Genomic DNA, 15,229 nt, shown 5'->3' on the forward strand with positions numbered 1-15,229 from the left:
GAAAAAATTCCATTTTGGGCTCTTACTTCTAAATACCCTAACATAAAACTATGAAAAATTTCTGCAAAAAACCATAACTCTCCAGGAAAAGAACCGTCTTAGTGAAAAGATGGGCTTTTCTCAGTCCTATAGTGCTTTAAAATTTTGATTTTGAAACTATGAAATACCTGGTCTGGTTGCAAGAATTGGCCAATAAAAATCCCACTGTATTAAAACAGAATGTGATCCTGGCATCGCATGCAATTCTTTGTTAAACTTTTTACTAGCTCACATACTAAAATACCTAAGAACGGTACTGTTAGTAATGTCTTAGTTCAAAACACTGTTCCCTAACTGATACTGGTACTAACTGATAAGGGTATTTCTGCTTGTTAAAAAAACAAACAAGGGGCGCCTGGGTGGCTCAGTGGGTCAAAGCCTCTGCCTTTGGCTCGGGTCGTGATCCCAGGATCCTGGGATTGAGCCCTGCAACGGGCTCTCTGCTCAGCAGGGAGCCTGCTTCCTCCCATCTCTCTCTCTCTCTCTCTCTCTGTCTCTCTGTCTCTCTCTGCCTGCCTCTCTGCCTACTTGTGATTTCTGTCTGTCAAATAAATAAATAAAATGTTAAAAAAACAAAAACAAAAACAAAAATGCCCTTTCCCTCATCCTCCAGATGGAAATCAATATTCCCAAGGTAAATTTGTATTTCTTTGCACTTAAAACTTAATCCCTCTGTGATGCCAATACAATGAAGACCACATCAGGTTTATAGGCAAATGAGTTCCCAATAAAAAGAGACATTATTTACTATAACAAATGGCCATGTTTTAACTTTTTGTGTATTTCTTTTAGCGTGGTACCTTCAAAAAGACAGAGTGAAAATCATACTGGATGTCGCTGTTATAGTGATATGTTGACTTAATATGTGGAATCAGCTTTGGAGTGTTACCATTTTTTAATCTTGGAAATACTCTAGACCGACTAATGTATACTTCATAACTTATTTGAAGGACCGCATCATATGTGATTGTTTAAAGGAACTTTTTGAAACAGAATTTGACCACCCTCATTCAATTTTCACCTTACTGTGGCTGCTCAACCGTCACTATTCCCATTCTTTTATCAAAACCATGTTTTCAGACTGAAAGCACCAAAGGTCAGATTTGTGTTGCAGCCCTAAATCTGAAGATCTAGGCCTATGACTTGAATTCCTGTCATTTAGGGCAAAATTAAAAGATACTGATGCATTTTTTTCTATATGGAATGAAGAGGGATGTCATTTCTCAGTAGAGATGGAGGAGTCTATGCTGTCAACAGGTGATTCTTTTAATAAATATCCAAGAAACAGATATTTTGATATAAATGCTCCAGATGGCTTCATCCCAGCTTCTTCATCCCTCCGCACTCTCCTTTGTTACTTAGGCAAGTGTTTCTTGTTAGGTCCTTGAGAATTCATTTGTGAATTCGTCTATTGTGATTGCAGCTCTACAACATAATTTTTTATAAGCAGCGATGGCAGTCAGTTTCTTGGGTTCGATTTCGATACCAACTCTGGTAGCCTTTATAAAAACAAGGGCTTTTCCAGTGTGGGTGAAGAGCAAGTGAAGGTTCAGAAAATATTTCTGAAGCACAGTCCAGAGGCACAATCCCTCAGAGACATGGTGATGGAATGCATGTGGACAATGATGAAGAGAGGTAAGTTGAAGACAATTCCTGTTTAGTGTGTTTGTTTGCTTGGTTTTAGTCTTGCAGGCAGGGTGGATTGCAATGCTCTTTACCGAGGTAGGGAAGCAGAACAAGTATAATATCAGGAAAAATGAGGAATGTGGTTCTGGACATCATAAGTTTGAGAAGTCATAGATATAGTAGGCGGTTATATACATGCATCTGGACTACAACAGAAGTCAGACAGGTGACAGCCATTTGGGGATCATCACTGAGGATAAGGAGCTGAAATGTTACATACTGATTTACTTAAATGTACATGTAATGTACATCAGTAAAAGTACTGAAAAGACTTGAAATGTTATGTGTACTGATAAAGAAAAGATGAGGCTTAGTAGAAGATCCTTGAAGAACTGTGAGATTTCAGAATCCGGGAGAAAAAGCAAAGCCTGAGAGAATGAAGAATGTCTAGAAATAGGAGAAAAGCTAGGAGAAAATGTCGTGATGGAAGCTGCGCCAGAAGAGAATTTTGAGGAAAAGTGGATATTGTTGTTTTGACTATCAGGCATCCAGTTCTCTTCATGCCTTTCCTTTGTTATGGTAGTGTTAGTGCCTATATCGCCTACTTCCTATGATGAAACCAAAGGAACCAGGTCCATCCTCTTCCTGCCCAGGGCTGACACAGATCTAGGCTGGGCCTGTGGGGACACCCTCTTCAATGACTTAGCAACTTTTAATGTCAACAGCCAGGAGGCAGGGAACAGTTAGGGTTGATTCACCACGAGGGCAGTGTAGATAAGCCTGGGCCTGGTGTGTGCACATGGTGGTAGTCCTTTTACTCAGTTTACTTGTCCCTCTGATCTTTCAGTTGCCTATTTATCTGTCCAATAACCCTACTTTTTACTTAATATAAATAGCTAATGTAGTGTCAAATGAGTTACATCTAGAAAGGGTAATCTATAATGATTTCACTGGATAGATAGATGAGTAAATTCATGTTCAATAAAACTAAAATCACTCAAGATTACAGAGCTAATTATGGCATAGATGGGACTAGAACTCATTTCTCTTAACTTGTGGGCTAAGTTATTCCTTTAAAAAAAAATTTGTACTGAGACAAAATATATGTAACACAGAATTTATCATCTCAACATTAAGTGTGTCCTTAACCAGTGTTAAGCACATTCACATTCACATTGCTGCCCAACCAATCTCCAGGACTCATTTCCATAAAATGGTACAATGAAAGGTACCTTAGGCTGAGGTACCTTTCATTGTACCACTCATAATAAACCTACCTTCCCAGCCTTCCATACAGTGAAGCCTGGCCAATGCGACGTAAGCAGATCCAACTTGTGCAGCCTACAGGTTGTAGCCTTGAGAGGAAAGAATACGTCCTTCTTTTTCTGCTTCATCACATGAAATAAATCCTGATCATGAGCCATGATGATGAAGGCAATACCTAGGGATGAAGGCAGAACAAGCTGAACGACAGCTGTAACAACTTCATGGAGGAGAGCTTCTCTGATAGCTCTGACTGTCATACGTTGCAAAAGTAAATTTCAATACCGTTGAAGCCACTGGTTTGGGGTGTTTCTATTATAAAAGTGGAATTAATTGCCCCTGATATAATCACCCTGAAACTTGTTTCCCTTCCTCTTCTCAAGCATTACAAGAAAAACAGAAAAGACTTATGTTCTTTCCTTCTGAGATGTTGGCAAGGCTGAGACTCACATTTATTATCCTTAGATCCCAAATCCAAGAATGACATTCAGTTTCTCCTGCCAGCAAGGCCAAGTTGATGGAGACACACATGCATATAATGCTCCAGTTTAGTGGATGGGGAAGCTGGGAGGAACTCTATTATAGGCAACGTGTTTAAAGTGAGACCTTTGTGCTAAAACGGCTTACTAGATAAATAAAGGGATCTTTTTGGTTCTGATTTATTTCTGGAAGATGAGCGTGTGCAGGTGGGGCAGGGGATGAGCAACAAGAACACCTCACAAACATTTTAGTGTATTCTTACACGTGTGAAAACTAGGAATATTCACTTGGGAGCTGGTGGTTCCACTAGGTGGTAAAATACTGGATAAAGAATTCCGGATAGAATGTTTAAGGTTTGTATTTAGCAAACAATGGAGAGCACTGTAAATGTTACTCATTCCAATTCACAAAATTGTGTGATTCTTATGAAACACTTGGTTTATGCAAAGATGAATTATTAGGCTATACACTTTATTCCAAGGCTTCTTAGATAGATAAGCCCATCATGTACTACTTCAAATAAAGACAATAGAGCTACTTCATTTTTTCCCCATTAAGTCATTCAGTGTGTTCTATATACATGCTGAGTGTCTTAAAATCACTTGTCTGAGAATCAGATAGACATAGTTACAATCCTGACTCAACCACTTAAGTTACCTAACTTTTCTGAGCTTCATTTTCCTTATCTGAAACTGGAGATAATGGTATTTGCACTATAGGGTTGATAATTAGAGTATATAATTATGTAAAGTGTTGATTATATTAAGAAGTGCTCAGTCAACTGTGCATGCTGCTATTATTTATTGTTAATATCTTTACCATTTCTAAATGATAATTTCAATAGGATAAAGCTTGATAGTGCTGAGTCCCTTCTTTCATGTTTCTTCTTGGAATTTCTTGACCTTGATTTTTGAATATGAATATTAAATTTTTGATTACAAAATTTAAAGGAAAATTCCATTTGAATTAGACTCAGGATGAATATTTCCTTAAAAGAGTGGAAAGAGAGAGAAAAGAAAATCTATCTCTTATAGAAAAGTACAGAAAACAAAGGAATCAAAAAGAAATCAAGTAACAGAAAGTAAAATCAAGATGCCTAGTATTTTGTCAGCTGTCCATAAATATTAGATATCATCACCTTGAAGTGTTATTATTGAAAAACATTGCATCAACACACATAGAGTTAAAGTTTTGGAAACACAAGGAATAATATACAAAACACTATTTTACCAAATTACTTAACCCACTCAGTCTTAAACAAACAATGCATGTAGAAAGTAAATAATAATACATAGGATCTAAGTAATATAGTTTCTATAACTGAATAAAGTTAATGTTATATATGCATTAGTCTTTAGATCTTTCAGAAAATACATCTGTTGTAGGCAACTATGGAACATGTATAAAATTTATGCATCAAAAGTGTCTTTACTACTTCAAAATGCTAGGTTTATACAGGCTCTGAATTTCAATACAGAAGAAATAGAAATTAGCACTTCAAGTTAAAATTTAAAGGTCCCACTACTCGAAAACTTAAAACTTCAACTTTTGTGTCAAAGGGGATATAAAAAGTATAATTATGAGATGCCTGGGTGGCTCAGCTGGTTAAGTGTCTGGCTTCAGCTCAGGTCATGATCCCAGGGTGCTGGGATCAAACCCTGCATTGGACTCCTAGCTCAGTGGGGAGTCTGCTCCTCCCTCTCCCTCTGCCCCTCCCCTGGTCATGCACGCATGTGTGTGTACTCTCTCTCTCTCTCTCTTATATAAATAAATAAAAATAAAATCTTTTTAAAAAAAAGAAACTACAATCACAAAATATTTAGAAAATAGTGATGATAACAGTATATATTTATAATTGTGCATTATGGTCAAAGGTATATTCTGAGGAAAATTCATATACTTTCATTTTTAAATAAGAAAGAATTCAAATGGACAAACATATGCTTAACCCAAGGGAGAGGGGTATTTGCTGAGATCCTAAATAGGCTTCATCAAAATAATATTCACTTTAATTATATGTGTATCCTGTGTCAGTCATCTTAGATTAAGCTGGGTTGAGGTAACAAGTGACTCAAAAATCATATTGGCTTACAATGCTGTAAAGGCTTGTTTTGAAATTATTTTATTGCTCATCATGAATTGTCTGCACATCTGTTTTTCCACTCTCATTTCTGGGATGATGGAATAGACCTTTGGGCAATGGCTCATGGTATGGGGAAACAAAGAGCTTGACAGAACCTTATAACACTTCTTAAAAGTCCTTCTTAGGAGTGACACATGTGTCTTCTGCTCACATATCATAACAAAAACTGACTTCCATGGAGTGTGAATGTATAATTCAACCACAGCAAATTCTTTGTACAATAATATCATCTTAGCATGGTCCTGAATCTCTGTCACAGGTATTTTCTCCTTTCCTTTTGCATTGAAAATACACCCAGTCCCTCCCTAAAGGAGACAACACACAAGTGTCCTCCAAGCACAGTATAAGGCTCAAAGAACCAGAATTCTTGTAAAATCTACACAAGGTCTACATGTGACTCCTTTTGATCTGGAGATGTATGAACTATAATGGAATTAGTGCAGAATAATCACAATACACACTCCCTTTTGGAAAGGGAATGAGTTGGAAGTCCACCAAAGCCACCAACTGATAACAATGCTGAAAGCCCTCTAGTATACAAGACTAGGACCCTGACTATACATGGGAAAACATTCCTTGAATAGGTCCTGGTTCTGCCTGTGCAGTAGTTGTCCAGGCCATTATTCTACATGACCCTTGGTTTGGCCTCTAAGAGATCCTTTCTTCACATCTTCCCTCTTGGCCAAATATAAATACTTTGGGGAACAAGTCCTCCTTGGGTGCTGAGCCACTCTCTTGACCAGCTTTTTGGCCACAGAAACATGAGGGTCTGAGCGTAATCTTCCTGGGGTAGGGGTGAAGAGGCTAGAACAAACTTTATACAATAATATTTTATACAAGTATATACAAGTATAAAAACTTCATACAATAATACAATGTACAACATTCAGAGACTTTGCTTCTTAACATGGAACACAGACATGTGCATTGTTCTAGCTTTAGAAGATCTATCTCATTTTCTCTACTACGGACTGTATTCCCCAGAGCCTAGACTTTGTAATCAGATTTCATATTCGGCAGTAAAATTTTCTCCAGTCAGTTCTCAATCTCTGAACTCACAATATTTTGTTTTCTTTAACAATGATGTTTTTATGAGCTTCTTGATAATTTTAATTTCTGCTTCTTGTCATTACCAGTATATGATTTTTCCTCCTTCCCTGCTTTTGTCAATTTATGTTTTTAAAAACAATTTAATTGATATGATGTTATCTTTTGTCAAATATGTTCTAGGCTTCTTTCCAATTTGGAGATTTATTATATTATTTTCTCATATAAAAGTTTAACTTTTAAAAAATAGTCAAAACTACTAATCCTTTTTTGAGGGATTTATTTTGATGTCCAAAATTATGCTTTCTTTTTTTCCCTTAGTTTTTCTCCCTTCTTTTTGATTGACTATGGAAAAGTTTTCAAAAACTTTCATTTATATAACTGCAATTCAGTCTTATTTATAAGAATTTCCACTTTGTATGTGTAGTTGTAATTTTATTTGGTACAGGAAGGTTTATGATTTTTATCTTTCTTTGTCAAATATACCTTTTATTAATTTGAAATGACCCTTCAAGACAGCTAACTCCTTTATCTGTTACACTGGATTCTACTTTGTCTAATAGTAATCCTGCAATATTGTTTCCTTTGACATTTATTAAATATACTTTTACCTGGGCTCTGATGTTTCTCATAAACTGTGTTATTTTTTGATGTTACATCATTGTCAGCAGTCAGATTTTGTTTTTGACCTAGGATAAGTCTTGGCTTTTAATGTGGGATTTTAATTTATTTATATTTTTTGAAATAACTTAAACATTCACTTTTAAATCACCTTATTTTGTGCAATCATTATGCTTTCATATTTTTTTCACATTTGTCTTAGTTTTTTTAAGAGAAGATTTTTATTTATTTATTTGACAGAGAGAGAGAAAGAGCGAGAGTACAAGCAGGGGGAGGGGCAGGGGGAGAAGCAGGCTCCCCGCTGAGCAGGGAGCCTGATGCAGGGCTCCATCCCAAGACCCTGGGATCATGACCTGAACCAAAGACAGATGCTTAACCAACTGAACCACCAACATGCCCAACATTTTTCTTGCTTCTGCCATATAAAACACGTTTTCATATTTCATTATCTCTCAGGTATGTGAAGATAAGTCCTGGTTTTGTCATTGGTTATATTCAACAATTTCAAAATAAATCTTTATATTCCCCTAATTTTCAACATCCTTATTAAAAACAACAATTTTTAAGTTTTCCCTCACTCTTATAAGTAAACTGTTCAGTACACTTTCTCCCTTATCCATCACTGTTCAATCTTTCTTAATATAATCTGGGGTTTTAAAATGCATATTTCTATTCTATTCTATTCTATTCTATTCTATTCTATTCTATTCTGTATTATTATATATCACACTTACTTTTGTTTTTCAATAATATATTTTTAATTTTGAAGACAATTATTGATAAGTATAATTATTTAATAACTAGTTTTCAACAATATTATAAAGCTTTATACTTATTGATAGTTAATTGGCAGTGCTTACTGCTTTTTGTATCCATTTCTCCCTTTTCTTAAACTTTTTGTTTCTTCACTAACTTAGTTGGAAAGTGTCACCAATTTTTTTTTTTTTTCCAAGAAGGACATATAGTTCCAAGAAGTCTTTGATATCTGAGACTGACTTGGTTCTGAATACAATCACGGAGTCAGAATATTTTCTCCAAATTCAGCAGATTCTTCTTTATTGATATCTGCCATTTAGTATTGTAGAAGGGAAGTCTAAGGCTGTTTTTCCTTTTCTCTCTTAAGTAATTTTTCAGTAGAGGTGATTGCTTATTATCAGCACATACCTATTTTTCAAATAATTTATATTTAATGATTTTTGCACTAACATACAATATATTTGAAATCAAAAGTGTTATAAGGATGTATTAGTTGTTTATGACTGTCTAAAAAATCACCTCAAAATTTGGTGGCGGGGTGCCTGAGTGGCTCAGTGGGTTAAACCCCTGCCTTTGGCTCAGGTCATGATCCCAGGGTCCTGGGATCCGGCTCTCTACTCCGTGGGGAGCCTGCTTCCTCCTCTCTCTCTCTGCCTGCCTCTCTGCCTGCTTGTGATCTCTGTCAAATAAATTAAAAAAAAAAAAATCTTAAAAAAAAATTTGTTGGCTTAAAAGAACAAACATTTGTTATCTATCATTTCTGCAGATCAGAATGCAGTAAAGGCTTAGCTGGATAATTTTGGCTCAGGGTCTCTGAGGAGGCTGTAGTCCAGTTTTTAGCTAGTGCTACAGTCATCTGATGGCTTGCTGGGGACCGAAGGATCTGGTGTCAAGATGGCTCCTCACCTGGCTGCCACTGGTTGACTGGAAAACTCAGCTCCTTTCTGGTTGTCATTAGGAAGCCTCAGTTCCTGACCACATGAATCCCTCCACAGGGCTGTTCATCATGGCATTTGACTTTCCCTAAAGTAAATGATGGGACAGGGAAAGAGAAAGACAGACAGAGAGAGACAGAGAGAGAAAGAGAAACAGGAAGGTGTGGTACTTGTCCTAGTATCATTTCCACTTTATTCCATTTGTTAGAATCAAGGCATCAAATCTGGTCCACACTCAAGAGAAAAGGAACAGAATTCTACCTCTTAAAGAGAGAGTTATAAAAAAATTCGAGGGCATTTAAAGAAAAAGAATTCGAGGATATTTTATAAAAAACCACCACAGAGAATAAATAAGTCCAGTTGTGGGTAGGATCTCACTGATTTTTTCCCCCTCCAAATTATTAGTCTGTGAGATCTGATTTTTATTTAGTTTGTGAAATTTTAAAAAATACTATCTTCGCTACTTTCTTTTCTTGTATTTGCTTTAGCGTTTCTTCTTAAATTCCACTTATTCTATGGTATATATTACAGCTTTCTATTCTCAGTACTTATATCTCTTTTGTAACTTTCATATCTATTTTTTTCCCTTGCGGTCCAGTAAAGGACCTCAAGTTTGTGCTACTCAATTCTGTTCTTTTGAATTCTGCTATTATGTTTTTCATTTATCACAATCCTTCCGCATCTCACCCACATCTATTTTTATCTCATACTGTTGTCTTTTCATGACAACTTGCTGGCTCTCTTCCTGGGTTATTCTCACTGTACACAGTTCAGCTCCTCTTCATTGAAGTAATTTTTCCTTGTATCAGTCGAAGATGCCAAAAAGTTTCATGAAATTTTTTCCTGAATTAGCAGTTGATAATTTTTATAGTTACATTCCTCACCTGAATCTTTCATATTGACATTATTTTCTCATGGGCTTACTGGTACTTTCTTTACACTTTTGTTAGAACCTTGGCATATGTCGACAAATACGATGTCTGCTGCTTTCCCTTGGTTTTGTCCACTAGTATCATAGTACAATTCCTTACTTATTATGACAACTAGAGGGAAAGTTGATGAGCTCACGCCAACTTCAATACCTACCTTCTAGAAGGCATTCATCGATTGCAGTTCTGTTTTATTGAGATGGCATCTTCTATGGCTGCTGTCAGGCTTTATGAGGCTATAAAGGGGCAGAACACTTGGAACACAATACTCTCTGATAGACATTTCCTAGCAGTCTGCTTGTCCCTGTGTCCCTGAGTGATGGAGTTTATTTGTGGGGAACCGCTTCCTGGGCTGGGGCCTTACCACCAGCACGCCATTTGTTTAATCAGTTGCATTCTAGGTAAAGCTGTTTCTGTAGAGGTATGGCATATGAGGTATTGAAAGGAAGAGGGCACATCCTTAAGCAGTACCAGCTTCTAATTTTCTGTTCGCTGAAGGTCTTGAATTCTAAGTAGAGGACAGAGAGTGGGAGAAGAAGCAGCCCCCCTTCCGGCCCCGTCCCTGCTCCACTAGGCGGTTTCCCTTTCACAGGGGTGAAGGAGGGGGCATTTAATAAGATAAAATCCAAATAACTTTTTATTTCCCCCCCTCAGTTCTTTTTGTCTTATACTTAACAGTCCTTCCAGATTCTAGCAGTAAATTGTTCATAAATAAAAGTTTTAGGACTTACTGTGAGTCCTAAACTAATTGTGAGTTTTCATTGTTTTCTGTTTTTTACTGATATTTTAGTTAAAAATCAGATGAAGTTTGATTGTGGTGACCAGCGAAGATGGCATTTTAACTTGGAAATTTCTCTTGGCATTGTTTATATTAACAAGAAAGGATACTTTAATTGCCCAACAATAGGGGATAAACAGAATAAATTATGACAAACTTTTGTGAAAGAACATTTTGTAATCATAAAAATCATACTATTAAAACATATTTAACAGGATAGGGAAATGCCCACAATTTATCATCTGGTAAAAAAAATTGCAAAACAGTATGTACAATGTGGTTCTGATTTCGTAATGCAACAAAAAAGGAAACAAAAAAATATAGGAGAGGTATATAATATGACATTCACAGAAGTTCTCCTGACAGTGGAATTAGAGGCAACTTCTATGTTTTATATTTTGAAGATGTTTTCTTTATTTTTAAATTTTCTATTAAAATATACATTACTTATTAAAATAAAACAATTTTTAAACTAGCGGTATATAACTATAAGTTAATTTATTTGTAAAGGTGCTATCTTCTCTAAGTGTTAATATTATATACATAGTGGTTTGGTGGGTGGGAAGGGAAATGTAATCTGATATAGAGAGAAATTTCTGTGTCTCACTAAAAGCAAAGATATGTCAGAACCACAGTGTTCAATAATTTATGTAACATTAGCTAGATATGGATTTATCAAACTTCAAAATAATTGATTATAAATATAGCATGTGCGTTTGTACACATGTACACACATACGTTTGTGTGCATGTGTGTGTCTTCTAAAATTGATTCGAAGGTATGTGAAGCCCATTTTAATAGGATGCTATTGTCTGACATCCATGAGAGGACAAGATCTGGCCACAACAAGGAAGACTGAGCTGTAGCTTGATAGTTATCAGACTGTAGACCCTAGACCAGCAGGAACAGCATGACGTGGGCTCATATTACAAATGCAAATCCTCAAGCATCACCCCAGACTTTTATGGAATTGGAAACCCAACCTGTTGTTTTAGCAAGTCCGCCAGATGATTCTGATACATGCAAATTTCAAAGTCACAGCTATGAACATTAATTAACATCCATTAAAATAGGCATTATCAAAAGAAGACTCCTATAGATATGCTCATAAAGAAACAAGCAGTCTGAGAGGCAGAAACGTCTCTAATGCCCAACCAGACAACTAACTGTTCAGAAGATGTGATCTACTGTGTCACATTGAACAATAGGAAAGTGAGGACTTGATCATATGTCCTCTGTGTTTCTGGTATCCCACATGTATTTATTGTGGAAAATAAAGAATACTATGTGTACTATAAACTTCTTGTGAACCCATCAGTTTAACTTGTCTACCATCAGAAGCCCCAAAATATGCTTATAGGTAGTCCAGTTACCGGGAATCCTTTTCTTCTTAGGATTGACAGATTTAGCAAAAACCAAACCAAACTAATGAACCAAACATAAAACCCCAATGCCCAGTTAAATTTGAATTTCAAATAAACAACAAATAATTTTTTAGTATAAATATGTCCAATACAACATTTGAGATTTATTAAATGGTAGAAATATTTTGTATGTTATTTTAGTATAAAACGAACAAAGTATTTTATATGTGTACCATATACTATGTTGTTTTAGTGTGATTAATATTTCATTATGTTATATATCTATGTATCTGATCTCACTAGAGTGGATTTTTTTTTTGTTTATATGGCAAGCCTGTAATATTTGGGATATACTTATACTAAAAGATTAAGTGTTTGGGGGTGCCTGGGTGGCTCAATTGGTTGAGCATTCAACTCTTGGTTTCAGTTCAGATCATGATATCAGGGTCCTGGGATCAAGCCCCCACACTGGGCTCCATGCTCAGCAAGGTAGCAAGGAGTCTGTTAGAGATTCTTTTCCTCTCTCTCTCTCCCTCTGCTCCTCCCCCCGCCCTGCCCCCATGCTCATGCGAATGCAGCTCTCTCTCTCTCTCTCTTAAATAAATCTTAAAAAAAAAATTATGTGTTTGTCTGAAATTCAAATTTGATTGGGGTCTTATATATTATCTGGCAGCCCTACTGTATGTTTAGCTAGCTAGGAGAATCCACTGGGGTTTCAGACTAAAGCCTTATAACACAAAGGAACATGTTGCTTGAATGTTTACCCTCCTTCAGGAACCTGGCCTTGTGACAGGTGACCTACTATGAACTGGGGTGTTCAGTGTTCCCATACCCTACCCATCCTGACACTATTCCAATATGACTCCTAAAGGGAAGTTATATACCAGACTGGCTATACAGATTAGTCACTTTTTCCCTTGATTAATTTCCAAGTTTCTCAAGGATGTTAGAAAGGCATGAGGGGTGAAGCTGGGTCCTTTTGCATGACCCATGATTCCCTTCTTTTGAGAAATCTATTTTCCTGGTTTGTTCACTATGGAAAACACATTTCTGTGTTCTCCACATGAGATTTCAAATAGAAACAGCAGCGTTATTGATCAATGGGTCCATCTCTAGCACCGGCAGGCAAATTCAGCCAGGACCTTGGCAAAACAGTTGTGACTTCTACTTGGTTTTCACATTCTAGCCTCAACGGCAGTTTGGGGAACCAATTTTGCTAACAACAAAAAGAATTTTTTTTTTTTTCAATAAGAGGAAGGGCCATTTTATTAAAAAATCAGGTCTGAAGCTCATCAGAGAAGGTTAAAGGAATTTATTGCGTATTCTCCAACTTGGCCTATTTGTCAGTCGGGGAGCACGGTTCTATGCAAAGGCTTTGTGTACTGCTGGTTTTCAGCTGGGGAAGTTGTGTATGAGCTATTGCTCCTCTCCCAGGTGAGAACAGGTGAACACCACTTTAAATTTCCCGTGGATCTGATTGCATCATTTGTTATATTATCCAACATAATGACATGAAATACGTAAATAATAAAATGCCAGTTGCCTGCTGAAAATTTAAAGTGGCAGATCCTCTTTCTTCTGTTGAAGAGGCTACTGTCTGCTGATGGAGCTTTCACCACTGAAAAATGACAACCAAGCTGAAGGGAGCCACAGGGGAAAACTTACTCCTCTGGCAGATGAAGTGAATACAAAAAGGAACATCAGGACATCACCCCTTCTCCACTCTCCACAATTGCCGTATCTTCCTGCAGTCATCATATACTTGACAAACTAGGTTGACTTTAAGAACGCATTTAAATCATGAGCCTGTGGAGGGGTGCCTGGGTGGCTCAGTGGGTTAAAGCCTCTGCCTTCGGCTCAGGTCATGATCCCAGGGTCCTGGGATTGAGCCCCACATCGGGCTCTCTGCTCAGCGGGGAGCCTGCTTCCTTCTCTCTCTCTGTCTGACTCTCTGCCTACTTGTGATCTCTGTCTGTCAAATAAATAAATAAAATCTTCAAAAAAAATTAAAAAAATATAAATCATGAGCCTGTGGAAAGGAGTGTGGCAAAGGTCAATTGCTCTGCTATCAAAAGAGTGAAAGAGGGGTGCCAGGTGGGCTCAGTCAGAAGAGTATGCCACTCTTGATCTCTAGGTCGTGAGTTCAAGACCCACATTGGGTATTGCGATTACTTAAAAAAAAAAAATTTAAAAGTATTTTAAAAATAAAAAGAGTGAAAGAGGTTGCATCATTTTCTGCTGGGCTTTTCTAAAATATATACATATATGGTCACTTTTATTTGTCTTTTTATCCAAGTGTCAATTTGATAGGTACGTGTTTGTGTTGGATAGAATCCATGGCACTGGTTGGGGGGGGATGTGAAACAGAATAGGTTAGTTAAAGGATTCCTCCACAGCTTTGGGAACTCAAGGCAAAACTAGTCCAACCAACCATTCCACATACTGTTTGTCTTGCTACTTAGGTTCTTTAAAAATCCAAGAATTTTCCCCTAAACTTGGGTAACAGTACTAGCGGATTTCCATCTGCAGCATAAACAAAATGAACCACAATTTCTTATCTGGCTGGATTCAGTACAAATGCCCAGAGCTCCCATTTTGGAGGCTTTGTGTGAGGTGCAAGGAATAAAGACACTTTCTGCTCCCAAGGGCCTTATGGTCCTGTGGATCATTTTCATGTGAATTCAGGGTTTCAAATCTATAATGTCATTTACAACCAAAAGATGAGACATAAAGAAGCCTTCATGAAATTACAATTCTTTACCTCTAAATGTTCTCTAAAAAGAACAAAGGTGTAATTTTCAGCTTTGTGCTCTTTAATCATTGGTGCAGAAGTGACAAGTAGACGACTAACTCCCAAATGTCTCTCAAAAGTTATAGTTGAACATGCGTTGAAAGGGATCGATGGGTATATGGAATATGAGAAGAAATGACCAATGAACAAACGGACGTTTGTCCTAACCAATACCGCTGGGATTCTAGTTCTGGACCGAGAGATGATACACACAATATATATTCTGGAGGCCCTACAGGAGACATAAACAGTGTGGTGAAGGACTTAACAGGGGATTTGGCTATGGAGCAGTTGCTGGTGTATTGGATAAGGAGTGGATGCCAGCACTGTACACAGCAAAGAGACTTGCCAGCTCCAAGTATTATCTGCTTATGAGTTAAGGATGCATTTTGATGGAGCTCTGCTAATTTGCCTAAAGGAAGGAGAGCGAGAGCTATAGGAACAGAAAAATCTCCCA

This window comes from Enhydra lutris, unplaced genomic scaffold, assembly GCF_002288905.1.
Source record: "Enhydra lutris kenyoni isolate GAN:26980312 unplaced genomic scaffold, ASM228890v2 scaffoldscaffold39, whole genome shotgun sequence".
In the NCBI taxonomy this organism is placed as follows: domain Eukaryota; kingdom Metazoa; phylum Chordata; class Mammalia; order Carnivora; family Mustelidae; genus Enhydra; species Enhydra lutris.